Source organism: Bactrocera neohumeralis, chromosome 4, assembly GCF_024586455.1.
Source record: "Bactrocera neohumeralis isolate Rockhampton chromosome 4, APGP_CSIRO_Bneo_wtdbg2-racon-allhic-juicebox.fasta_v2, whole genome shotgun sequence".
Lineage (NCBI taxonomy): Eukaryota > Metazoa > Arthropoda > Insecta > Diptera > Tephritidae > Bactrocera > Bactrocera neohumeralis.
In genome coordinates, this window is record NC_065921.1 from 24164428 (window position 1) to 24178127 (window position 13700).

Sequence of the window (13700 nt, forward strand, 5' to 3'; positions counted from 1 at the left end):
TCCCTGCCACCGAGAGTTAGGGGCCTGAAGCCCGGAAGAGATCTTCGCTTTGTAAAACGGACAACGGAAAAATTAAGTACATTGTTCAATGGGCATTCATGCGGTAAGGCGTAAAGGGTTGTCGCGTGCTAATTGTCAAAGTAGTACCGAGGAGGGTGAAAACATCCAGTCACTTTCTTCTCCATTGTCCAGCCTTTACAATACTGAAGCTGAGACATCTTGGTCTCGGTCTTGGCGAAGCAGAAACTGCCGAAACTGACAGTAGCCGTCTCAAGTGATTAGCCTCAAAGCGCTTCGTCGATTTTTAAGGGTCTTATGGTTTGTTATAAGGAGTTTCTAACTAATACAACGGACCGGTGTTCCAAGCTGACCAAATGAGATCCTTGCTGGGGTCGAACTGTTAACCTAACCTAGATATATGTAGGCTTGTATGACTCTGGCCGTAATCTGACAATTGAAATTTTGTAGTACAGCAGTAGCTTTTAGGCAGGAAAAAGACGGTCGCTTGAGTAGTTTTAGGGAGAAGAATTCAATTAAGACTTAATATAATGACCTATATTCTTTAAAACTGGAATAATGTTTATTCCTACGACAAAGGCAACGTTAAATCTGCCAGCTTGGTCAGTAAACTTTTTCGAATATGTATTTCTTATTTGGCATCAGAGATTGGTCGTTTATGAACATATCTTCAGTTCGGCTATATTTCGATAGGATACGACGCGAACAGTACAACTCTAAAGAGCTCAATAATAAACAGAAATCAGAAGAAAGCCTTTTCCGAGTATGGTTTATTTATAGGTTAGGTTAGGCTAGGTTAAGATGGTAAGCCAATAAGTCGCGCTTAGACCAGTTTTGGTCCTTTGCGATACCAGATGGAGTTCAGTTATTGGGTCCTTGGGGAGTACTCATCCTTTAGGATGCCTGAGCTTGACGCGAATTTTAACAGACTCTGCGGCCTCACTATCGATACCTCCTACAGTGTTTCATAACGTGGGATCCCCAAATGCTTGCAGCGTAGTCTTGCCAATGCGAGACAAGTGCACAAGAGATGCTCCATTGTTTCCCTGGTGCGCTGCTCTAGACATTTCCTGCAGTCTTCTCGGTCTGTGGTTTATTCATAGTTGAAAGCTGTAGGGTACATCATTGCATTTATAGTCATAAAGTTTTTCTCCACATAACAGCTGTATTACGATAGTATTCGCTTCCGCACGCATTTTACACTTCCTTACTATAGTTAATACTATTTTTTTCAATATTTCCGTTTTACTTTTCCACAATATATACGATTGTGTTCATATTGCGAGTCGGTGCGCTCTGCTAGCCTACCGAAAGCATGAATATCGGCCTTCAAGTGTGCGCAACCGTTTTTCTCTTGGTCCGAGCGGATTCTAGTCGCGAGCAAAGAAGAAATCACTCAGATGTGGCACAGCGTTGCACGACAAAGTTGCTGTTTGCTTCTCAAGAAAAACAAAACCCGAAAAATTCCAACTTAAGTGCTTTTAATTATCCAAAAGAATCCAGGTATCTGAGTTTGGAATCCTTGTTTGTCATCATCGTCATACTTGGGTGAATGTGAAACATTGCCGGCTAGTTGTTGCTGTCACAAGACGCCTGCCTGCCTATTGCTGCTGCTGCTGCCAGTTTTGTTGCTCTTTCGGTTTCGGTTTTGGTTTTGGTTTCGTTTTTCGTGCCTTTATGTTTATTGTTGCTTGCGCTCGTGTGTTTTTTATGTTTTTGTTGCTTTGTTGCCAACCAAAACATTGTTCACGTATGTGTAATATGTCGTGTCTGCGTGTGCGAAATTACTGTCTGTCATGACCATTGTACGCCACACATCAGCGGCCGCCAGCCAACAGCCGCCAAATCGTCAAGCGTTGAACGCCACCGATCGCCCAAGCGCGCCTTCACTCCGCCGTCGTTCGCTGTTCGGTGTTCATACTATTCATAAACGTATATTGCTAGACATTTTTATATGTATGTATGTATGTATGTGTTTGTATGAAAAATCACATGTCTGCATGAGAAGCCTCATATTTGTAGGCACCAAAATGGAGCACGTGAAAATGGTTGGCTGGGCGAGCGAGCGAGCGTTTGCCGCAAAGTCTACATCTGCCCTTTTGCCACCGGGTGGAACCGATGACGTATTGCGGCGAGAGACCCTTTGCCACCGCCACAATTGCTATGAAGGCGGACTTCTTTCATCTCATTACCATTTTTGCCACATTTTTATTGTTGTTTGTTCAATATTCGTTCAAGAGGCACGCATGCGCCAACAGCTGTAGGTACATACGTACGTTTGTGAGTAGAGTTATGTCTAAAATAAGTATGATTCGCGAGCCTAAATTGAAATATAGCGTTGGAGAGGTGTAGGGCAAAATTTTGAGAAATGTTTAATTTGATGGATTAAGCGTAAAACATTTCTGGTGGTCCACGAGCTTTCAGAAGATTAACTCTTTTAGTTTTGCGCTCTCAAATGTGCTAAAGAGATGAATGGGTTCACTAGTTGCAAAGCCATTAGGGAAAGAGTAGAAGTTTGACACAATGTGCTTACTGTTTAATATGAAAGTTATTTAAACGTCTTTAAATTACAGCCGACTGGATTAGTCGAAAGCTTCAGTAGAGAGTCATTAGTACGACCTTTAATCATCCTTCTTAACGTTATACTGTTCGATAATGAACTTATTTAAACTTTTTTGTCCTTTTTTTGAATTTTCTTTACCCATATGACTACTGAATTCTCATTGAGTTTTAACGTTATCTAGGAAGGATTAGGTTGGAATTACTCGTAACAGAGTAATGATTCTTTTAGTTTTCCGTCTAATAATCTTTTTCGAGAATTTGGTTACGCGATAAAGCGTTCCAAGCAACTATATAAGAAACAAATCTATCATTCTCTTGAATAGAAGCGGAACGTTGTTGAACTTTACTAACATATATCGTCTTCGCTGGGATTATATCTGCCATTTTTATGACCTGCTGCTACCTTAATGGCGGTAACCTCGGCTTGGAAGAGGAAGTCTGAAGCTGAAGTTGATAGAGAGCTCCTGACAGCAAACCCTTCCACCAACCTTACCCCAAGCTTTGACCCATCCGTAAAGAAACTCACTGCCGCTCTCCTCCAACGGTTTCCTTCCACCCACAACTCTCTCGTTAGTATATGGGCAGAGAAGGAGCTGTCAGAGTTCGATTTAACGACTGCATGATTCAAGTGTCCCGGTGTGAAGTCAAAGCGTATGAGGATATCCGAATTTTCAGGTACGTGTTCTTTTAAGAACCCAGATTCTCTGAGTGTGATAGTATAATGTGCAAGTTGGCGTTAACTGCCATGACTGGAGTGGACTTTAGTGCACCACACATGCTGATGAGAGCCGCTCGTTGAACGCTCACGAGTTTCTTTGCAAGTGTGGTCTTTTCTAGCGCCCTGAACCACATAAAGACTCTCAGATACCTTGCTGGTACCATCAGCTCACGGTTCTACCAATTCCTATAGAGCTAACTCTACTCAAAATGCAGTTTCAAAGCTAAAGTCGTCTAGGAGTTGAAAGGCGGTGAAGGCCAGGTATATATACTGAAGATAAAAAACGAAAACATCCCCATATCAAAGCCCCATATATTAAATTATTGGATGGTTGATTGCTTGAAGTTGGAAAGCGCGCAAGCTCCAGTGCTTAGTATTAGACTTAGGCCATTTTTATACCCATTGTGCTACCAGATCTTCATCAAATTAAGCTTTATCCAGCAACTGCGTGGATTTGACAAAATACCTGATTCTTTTCCACCCCAACCCCCAATGTTGCTCAAGTTGGAGCTCTACCTCGACTATTTACGTACTATTTTTTCTGACAAAACTTTAAAAGATATTCAAATTCTATAAATTGCTGTTGATTCAAAAAACAATTCGCTATGCTAAGACACGAGCGTTTTTGAATTTCTTTTGATTTTTCACAATATTTTTAGCTTGAGAAACATGGCTACAAAATGTACCTTTTATATCGCTGCCATTTTATCAGATTTTCAAACAAGCTCTGACTGTGGTTAGTCAAAACTGGGGTTCAAGATTCCGAAGCTGATATGCCAACAAGTCGATTAAGTCGCAACGGCCCGCAATCAAGCACACGTCAAGATCAAGGTTAGGTTCTATCGAGCGTATTGTGTGAAAGATTAAAGCCCTCTGTCAACAAACTGATTGGACTTTATAAGTGTGGCTTTAGGACCAGAAAATCAACAACTGACCACATATTCACCATGCGTCAATCTTTAGAAAAGACTCGCAAGAAGAGGATCGACAAACGCCACCTCTTCGTCGATTTCAAAGCAAAGAAGGTAATATCTTCTCGAAGAGTGTTCAGCTGCTGGCGTACGCCGATGACATGGATATCATTGACTTCAACATCCGCGCCGTTAGTTCAGCTTTTTCCAGACTGGATAAGGAAACGAAACAAATAGGCCTGTCATCAAACGAAAAGTCGTCGCACTCGCGACTTGGCTCCCACGACTCGACTGTTGACAGTCATAATTCGAAGTCGTAGATAATTTCGTCTATCTTGGAATCAGTATCAACACCAACAACAATATCAGCCTTGAAATCCAACGCAGAATATCTCTTGCCAACAGGTGCTACTTCGGACAAAGTAGGCAATTGAGAAGTAAAGTCCTCTTTCCAAGAACAAAAACCAAACTCTTATAAGTCACTCATTATTCCCGTCCTGCTATATGGTACAGATGCATGGACGATGACAATGTCTGATGAGTCGACGTTACGAGTTTTCGAGAGAAAGGTTCTGCGGAAGATTTATGGTCCTTTGCGCGTTGGCAACGCGTTTCGCATTTGATGGAACGTGGATCTGTATGAGATATAAGCCGACATTGACATAGTTCAGCGAACTAAGAGACAACAGCAACGCTGGCTAGTTTATTTCGACCGAATGGACTAGAACCCTTCAGCTCTGAAAGTTTTCGATGTAGTGCCCGCCGGGGGAAACAGAGAAAGAGGAAGGTCTGCACTCCGTTGGAAAGACCAGGTGGAGAAGGACCTGGCTTCGCTTGGAATCTCCAATTGGCGTCACATAGCAAAAAGGAGAAACGACTGGCGCGCTGTTGTTAACTCGGATGGAACCGCGTAAGCGGTGTCTACGCCAATAAAGAAGAAGAGTATTAGAAATTAATTTGAAGGACCGATTAAGGAATGCATCTGCCAAGCCTAACAGCTCCTTAACTTTTACTATAAAAATCTGGCTTCGACGACAGCTGAAATTTACATATTTCTTCGACGGCGCTTCGAGGTTATAGACAAGATTTAAAGATATAAAAAGCCGAAGATTTTTAAAACTACGGATTATAATTTCCATGGACCAACAGCTGCAAAGCTACTGCTTGTAAGTATTCCGCCCATAAACAGAGTAAACCAGTGTTACACTTTTGACGCTCACCGCTCACCTTGCAACGGGACATGGGGTGGGGAAAGCGGGCGCTATCGATAAAATCACCGGATTCCTTTTATTAAATCATCCATACAAATCTTCAATATGCAAATGAAGTGGTGCACTTATGTACGAAAATGGACGGGGCAGTTGTTATTGTGTAGCAGGCCGAGTTGGGTCAATGTGGCAGATAGAGAGTGGACAGCGCGCGTACGGTTAGAACGCTTGCTTGTCTTACAACAAGCTGCAGCCAGCAAAACGCAGTACGAGCAACTATGTACCACTGGTGGAAGGCCGAAAAAGTCCGCCTGCTTGCGTACCAACACACATTGCTGCCACCGCAAAGCGCCTGAAGCAGCAGTGATCAACTCCGACGAAGACGACAACCGGGCCGGCGTTGAGGCGAATAGTTAGTGTTACTGCACACGGCACTTGTACAGGGTGATTCACTGGGCAATGATGTGATAGCTGCAACGGTGTTGTTGTTGTTGTTGCTAGTTGGTGGTGGTGGTGGTGGCGGCGGCATTAGCTCCGTTTAACTGAACGATCGCACTCGTTTACCACCGTAACTGATGCGAGCACAATGTGCAAAATGCCGCGCAGCCGCGCAAGCGCAACGAAACGTATCGACGCGGCGTACGATGTGGCAGCGACGCGCCGCTTTGCAATGCTCGCACGCCGCTATCAATGAAGTTCGTTTACACCGTGTTCGTTATATGTACACCTGTACCGGGTGGACGTAAGCGCGATGTGTGTGAGACATATGTACATGTATGTAGTGGTGGTGCTGTTTAATGGGAATGTGAGCGTGTGTATGTGTGTGTGTTGCACGGCGTTGAATGCGTCGAAGCGCTTCCAAGTCAAGATGCGGTCTCTCAACAGTGGACAAAAATTCTTAGAAACTTATCACGAATGTTGTCGGCTTGTTGCCAGCGGTCAATTATGACATATTTTGATGGTAGCCAATACATCGCATTGCGGCAGGAATTTCTCGACAACCAACAAAAACCAACGAACGAACGACCAACCGACCGACTGTGCTGACGATCAATGTGCCATGCAACGAGTTAACCGTAACCTTGCAGCAAGTACAGCTGCAACAACAACAGCAAGAGCAGCAGCAGCAGCGGCGGCGGCGGCGGCGGCAGTTGGACAGCGACACATCAAAGTGACCAACCAGTCAGCGATACCGGCAGCCAGCCGTGTTTTTGCCAGATTTGTCAGCCATTGCCATCGATGATTAACTATCCAACCGACACATACACACATTCACACATAAGCACATGTTAGTACGCTGTCGGCTCGTTGCTGCGTTCGCCTATACGATCGCTTTAATCGTATGTGGGCATCAACCGAAAATATTTATGTGACAATGTTCATATACAAACGAGCGTATTCATATTTTAAACTGCAAAAAATAAATTCAAGAAAAAATAAGCGTCGCGCGGTAACGAGAAATTAGTCGATCCGCTTGTTTCCGAAATCGGCTTTTCTCATTTACAACTGTTTTGTGGCGAGATCAATACCTCTTGCTTGTACAAGGCACTTGTAAATCAATATCAGCAAATCAGATTTACATCGAAAATCAACAATGAAACTTTTGTGCGTTCCAGCCGCCACAATTTTGAGTTAAAACTCTACAAAAGCTTCAATTATTTGTTTTCAAAATTTAGGCTTTAATGCGTCAAACTTTGTTACTTTTCGTGGCGCCAATTAATTGGTTTACCAAGCACAATCGTTCATACACTTCATATTTCCCAATTTTAATTAAGACAGTATTACGTCTGGAACTGTATTAAGCCTAAAAATTTATGTATGTAAGTGTACCATATGACCCGCTCATATGTACATGAATATTACTTGTAGCGGCACTAACAGAAAACATAGAACAAATATATTTATATACAGTTGGCAACAATATTAGCGCAATACCCTATTTTTGCTCATTTCATCGTTTTAGTAGAGCTGATGGTGGCCAGAGTGTAAGACGGAGAAATGGGGAACGTTTTTCAGATGAATGTGTGTTGAGCACTTCAAAGCATTGTCCATACATAAGGATCTGTTAAGCGGTTACAAGTCAAAATGGTTGGGTCTTTAATACTCCTCGGAGGTTCTGTGTAGGCGGAAAAACAAAAAAAAATATTTTGGAAGGAGTTGTTCCCATAATAGAGAAGTTATCAGCAAAAGAGATGTAATGCTTCAGGATGATTTTGCGATTTTAAGTTGATTCCAAGAATTTTGAAAAATAGGAAAATGTCTGAGGTATTGCGATAGTATTGCCGCTGACTGTATGTATGCACAAGGTGCGTTGCAAAGTAAACAAGACTTATTGAATCTAGCGCCCCTGGTGGCGCCAACTATAAGTCGACTGGTGCGTTAGAATCTGCTATCTTTATCGATTGTCCAGTGACAACTTCATGACATTTCATCCATTGGAAGTGAAGTTATTGCGTTTTAAGTGTCAGTATGTTTGTGTTATCGGTGCGAAAATGAGCTTCGAACAAAGAGCCAACATTAAATTTTGTTTTAAAATTGGTAAAACTTTTACCGAAACGTTTCAATTAATGAAACAAGTTTATGGCGATGATTGCCTATCCCGTAGCAGAGTGCACGAGTGGTTTCAATGTTTTCAAAGTGGTCGTGAGAACATAAATGACGATCAACATGTGTGTCAATCAAAATCCGTGATCACCGGAAATTCCATCGAAACAGTGCGTGAATTCATCAAACATCAGCCGAAATCATCATTGAAATTCATGGAAATGGAATTGAAAATCTCCAAAACATTGATTTATCGCATTTTGACCGAACATTTGTGCTTACGAAAGGTGTGTGCACGGTTTGTTCCGCACAAATTGACTGACGACCAAAAATTGCTCAGAATCCAACATTCGAAGGACGATTATTTGACCAAAAATCACATTTCAACCATTAACCACTCCCCGTTTTCACCTAATATGGCACCGTGCCACTTCTTCCTCTTCGGAGAAATGCATTTGTCCATGAAAGGAAAGCGTTATGCAGACGTAGAGGCCATTCAAAAGGCTTGCACCGGCATACTGGCGGCATCCAACAGTGTATTGAAGCAGAAGGAGACTATTTTGAATAAAATAAATTGATTTTGCCGAAAAAAACCATTTGTTCTGTTTTTTTAAAGGTCCTGTTTACTTTGGAACGCCCCTTGTATGTATGTATTTGTTTACAACTTCTGAGAATGGAAAGCTTAAGTATGTAATATATATGTATATATGTTAAGTATGATATCTGGGCTCTTAATTTCCTAAGCCTAAAAATATCAAGATGTTTCTTAAGTTATATTTTTAAGGGTTTGAAAATCCCATGGGAGCTCCTATTGCTTATATGATCGCATTTAATAATAAACGAAATGCGTTGATGTCAAAGAAACCGTCGTCAGAATTGAATTCATAGGTTTTGTAGTTACACCTAAAAACACACACCAGTATAATTTCACAGCCATTGCATAACCAATAAGCCAGATATTATTGGTCTAACTTGATTATTATTCAATTGTTCCAATATTCCGAACATCCTTTAAAATGACTACCCTTGTATGGCTTTTTGAGTATACATATATCATACATTTGAAGCGTAAACGGAAAAAAGTAAATAGGGGCATCCCAGAAAGTTCCGTCTTTTTCCCCTTGCTCTGGATCATAGTGGTGAACGACATTTTAAGGGAACTTAAGGAACGAAGCTGTCCGATGGTTCCTGCGCTGAAGATGGTAATGAGATAAATCCTAACCACCACTTACCATCTCACCCAAGGGTATCTAAATATGGTAATCAAGTAAGCAGATAGAAATGGGAGACTCATTTTTCAACCAGTGAAAAGGGTGAAGTACTTGAGGCTTAGCCTCTCCAGGAAACTGTCATGGAAGCCAAACATCACGGAGAATGTGTGATAGATATCGATCGCGTTATATTTCTAAAGAGTAGCTATTGAGAAGAGGTGGGGCCTCTTACTAAAAGTAGTACTCTACGAAAGTGTAGTTAATCCAATAGTATTTTATAGGGTAATTATTTGGAGGAGAGACCTCGAAAAAGCCACACTAACTAAGCAGATGACACTCAATGCCGCACAACACATTGCACTTGTAGACATCGCTGGTAGGTTTCTAATTAGACTTATAAAATTATAATATTGAAATTATCCACAACTTCGACTCCGTCCATTACAATCTAAATCACTGTATTGTGGAACCTTCACATGGTGTTTCCAACTTTGCTCACGCACCTGCGAGAGGTTTGGGGAAAAGGTGCAGTGGACTTTTTCACGGATAGATCGAAGTTCAGAGGGAGGGTAGGAGGTGGAGTCTTCTGCCGGGAACTCTCTATTAACTCTAGTTTCGGGCTATCAAATCATTGTAGCGTCTGTAAAGCGGACGTGACTAAAGTAGCAGATGTATTGCTTCGAAGTGCAGCTTCCTTCAGAGAAAGCTAGTCAAGGAGTACATGACCTCATTAGCAGCAGCTTCAAGCTTTTTCCATATTAGTCCTGAATGGATGCTTGATCACTGCAGCATCACCGGAAACTGGGCATCCAATTTCAGATAGTCTGTTGTGCAATGTCCTCTTGTATTCTAGCGCTGCACTTATGTACCTCCAGTGAGCTTGGCAGGCGCTGGTCGACAATCAGAACTTGTGCGACTGCGAAATCTTTCTGGAAGAAAGATAAAGATTGTTGCCAAATACAAGAAGAGCTCGCAGAATCTGGAAGTCACTCAAGCGACTATTTCAAACTTATAAATCAGTCAGATACATACAAAATCAAAGAAAATTCGGTGTTATTTGGTTTCAAACCAAGACGTATTGAAATGTCAGAAATACTGCTTGAACGCTGTCTATGTATTTGGTGAGATCAGAAAGGGATGCTGTATTACAAGCTTCTTCTTTAGGGGTAAACCATTTATGATGAAAAACTCATCATATTAAAGCGAGTGAATATCGATAAACACACGAACTTTGTGACCAAAAACGAGAGAAAACATTTCCATCATGACAACGTTCGGCCTCATGTTGCAAAACCAATTAAGGACTATTTGGAAAACAGCGACTGGAAAGTTTCGCCTTTTTAGCCCATAATTTATAACAACATAGTCGAGCTGGCACACTCTGACGGACTTGAGTTAAACATTGGACAAACGAAAGTCGTGGTAGTCCAGCAGAAACCAATTAGAAATTGACATTCACGAGATCGAGTTCGTCGCGAAGCATTACAACTACTGCCGCAGGAGCGCTGTCGGATACAAACGGCAGGATTAGCAAAGAAAGCGCAACGTTTAGACGAGAGCGATCAGTATGAGAAAGCACTCAAATTTCCAGAGGTCCAATATTTGGAATATTATTCAGCTGAGGTGTAATGAAGTCATCGCATTCGCTTCTAGGCACACACGTCACTGTTGACAATCATGACTTTGAAGTTGTAGATAATTTCGTTTCTCTTGGAACCAGTACTAACCCCAACAACAATATCAGCCTTGATAACCGACGCAGAATCACTTTTGCCAACATGTGCTACCTTTGAGAGAGTAGGCAATTGAAAAGTAAAGTCCTCTCTCGATGAACAAACCCCCTCATTATTCCCGTACTGCTATATGATGCGGAGGTATGGACAATGACATCGCTGGATGAGTCGGCCGTGGTAGTGTTCAAAAGAAAGATTTTGCAAAAGATTTATGGTCCTTTGCGCATTGGCAACGGTGAGTGCTGCAGTCGATGGAACGATGAGCTGTACGAGATATGCGGTGATATTGACATAGTTCAGCGAATCAAACGGCAGCGGCTGCCATGGCGAGGTCATGTTGTCCGAATGGATGAGAACACCTCAGCTTTGTAGGTATTCGATTCAGAACTGGCCGTTGAAAGCAGAGAAAGAGGAAGGTTTCCACTCCGTTTGTATCTCAATTTGGCGCCAAATAGCGAAAAGAAGAAACGGCTGGGCGTTGTTGATAAAACCGCTTACGCGGTTATAGTACGCCAGTAAAGAGGAAGAAAGAAAATCAGCTGGAATGGCGCAAAGACCAGAACCATTAATCGCGTAAGATGGTAAAACCGCGTAATGGTGTTCACTATAGCAAGGACTACTCCAAGAAAAAAACAGCCTTGATTTGCAATCACTTTCCTAACGCTTGCCATTGACGTTGAAAGCGCTTTACTTGCAACAGTTAATTGCCGCCTAAAAATAACAAGCAATACGAATACATACAACTTGAAATGAAACTTTTTACTTTGCATAACTTGAATTTATAAAAAAAAACACAACAACAATAAACTTATTAAAAAGCAACGCATAATTTAACGATTTAACGCAATTACGACAAGTATTTCGGCCTTAATAAGGAAACAATAACATAAATAGAAAAATATAATCAGAAACATATAGAAAGGCAGACAAACAGCCAAAGGTAGATGGTGCACCTTCATACAAGTAAATACATACAACCATTTCACGGCACTTCATTCACAATAAACCACCAGCGCTGGCGCGTCCGAGCGCTACTTCAACCTAAAGTGATTTCGAAGCCGAATTTTTTGGAAAATAAATACATTTTTTCACAATTTCATTCTGTTTATTTGTTTGTCTGTTAGCGAAAAGTAAACAACGCAATCATGGCAACAAGTATTCACCGCGTACGCAACGATATGTCGGTGCACGAGTGTGTGGATGGATGGATGAGTTGTAGGAGCAGAAGAGCACGACTGCAGTCCAAATAATTATGAGTGTGTATGTGTGTGTTTTTCTTTCTATATGTATTTGAACAATATTGACACAAGTCACAAGTGCCCAGTCAGCGTGATTTGCGGGAAATCCTCTATTGGTCTGGTTTAATGAATTTGTTTAACCCCGGTCAATTTCACGTGAAAAGGCGGACAACAATTCGGTTAAGTACAGTGGATACTGCTTTAAGTGGTAACATTTTGGGAACCGCAAAAATTATCAGCAAACTTGCCGACTAAGCCACCTCTAGAGATAGCTTTAAGGATATATAAAATCCAGTGAACTTCTGCTTCTTCTTTACCGCTTAACTCTGTCAACGTCGCCGTATATTTCGTACAGCTTATCGTTCCATCGACTGCGGTAAATCTTTCTCTCGACCACTTCTAAGACCGATTCATCGGGTGGTGACATTGTCCATGTCTACGCACCATATTGCGGAAAGGGAATAATGAGGGACTTATAAAGTTTGGTCTTTGTTCATCGAAAGAGCTTTACTTTTCAATTACCTACTCAGTTCGAAGTCGCACCTGTTGGCAGGAGTTATTCTGCGTTGGATTTCGAGGCTAACGTTGTTGTTGGTGTTAGTTCTGGTTCCAAGATAGAGGAAATTATCTATGACTTCGAAGTTAGGTCTGTCAATAGTGACGTGCGAGCCAAGTCGCGAGTGCGCCGACTTTGTTTGATGTCAGTAGATATTTCGTCTTGTCCTCTTTAACAACCAGACGCATTTGCTTCGCTTCCTTATCTAGTCACGTACGCCTCTCTTCCTTACCCAGTCTTGAGAAAGCAGAAATAACGGCGCGGTTGTTGAGGCCAATGATATCAATACATCGGCGTACGCCAGCAGCTGTACACTCTTAGAGAAGATTGTACCTTCTCTAATCCTCTGAACTTGTATTCACTTAAGTAACTTTTAACAAAGATCTAAGTACCGCGACGACCAAAAAATTATAAAAATATTTTTCAACTTTTCAATCTGATGCTGTCTTTAACTACAAAACTTTCAAAATATACTTGAAAATTATTTTAGAAATAGCTTTAACTAAGTCCAAAGGTTTCCTCTAACCGGTGACCACTGTATGCCACAAAATCGGTTAAGAGGAAATAAAGTCGCAGACAAACATTTTTTTTAATTCTCTCATTATTTTATATAAAGACAGTACGAAACGTTACAGTTTTCGTGAGTTGTCTTATGGCAAGTCGTTGGCACATGTGGAGCTCATGGACAGACAGACATACAGACACACATATGCCTACTCTAGGAAGAGTAGCCCTGTAGAGAAAAGTTTGTGAAAGGAAACCGTCTTTTGTTCTAAAACAAAATGAATAACACAAATTAATTTAGGGCTAAATATATAAAAAGCGATTTTGAATACATCTAGCTATTATAAAGATAACCCTTTACCTTTATGTTTCAAAATGATTTCGGGTATGCGACCGCCGCGGCTGGCTCGAATAAATTCCAGCCGAAAGGCTCAATCTTCAAACAATTTTTGCAGCAATTGCGACCGTATGTCAGCAAGAAAGCGCTGAATATTCTT

The 13700-nt window shown here is 41.5% G+C and overlaps 1 protein-coding gene across 1 annotated transcript in view; it reads right to left on the minus strand.

Moving 5' to 3' along the window:
- LOC126754464 (uncharacterized) overlaps positions 1-13700 on the minus strand; it is a 213850-nt gene that overhangs the window by 121316 nt on the left and 78834 nt on the right. The window lies entirely within an intron of this gene.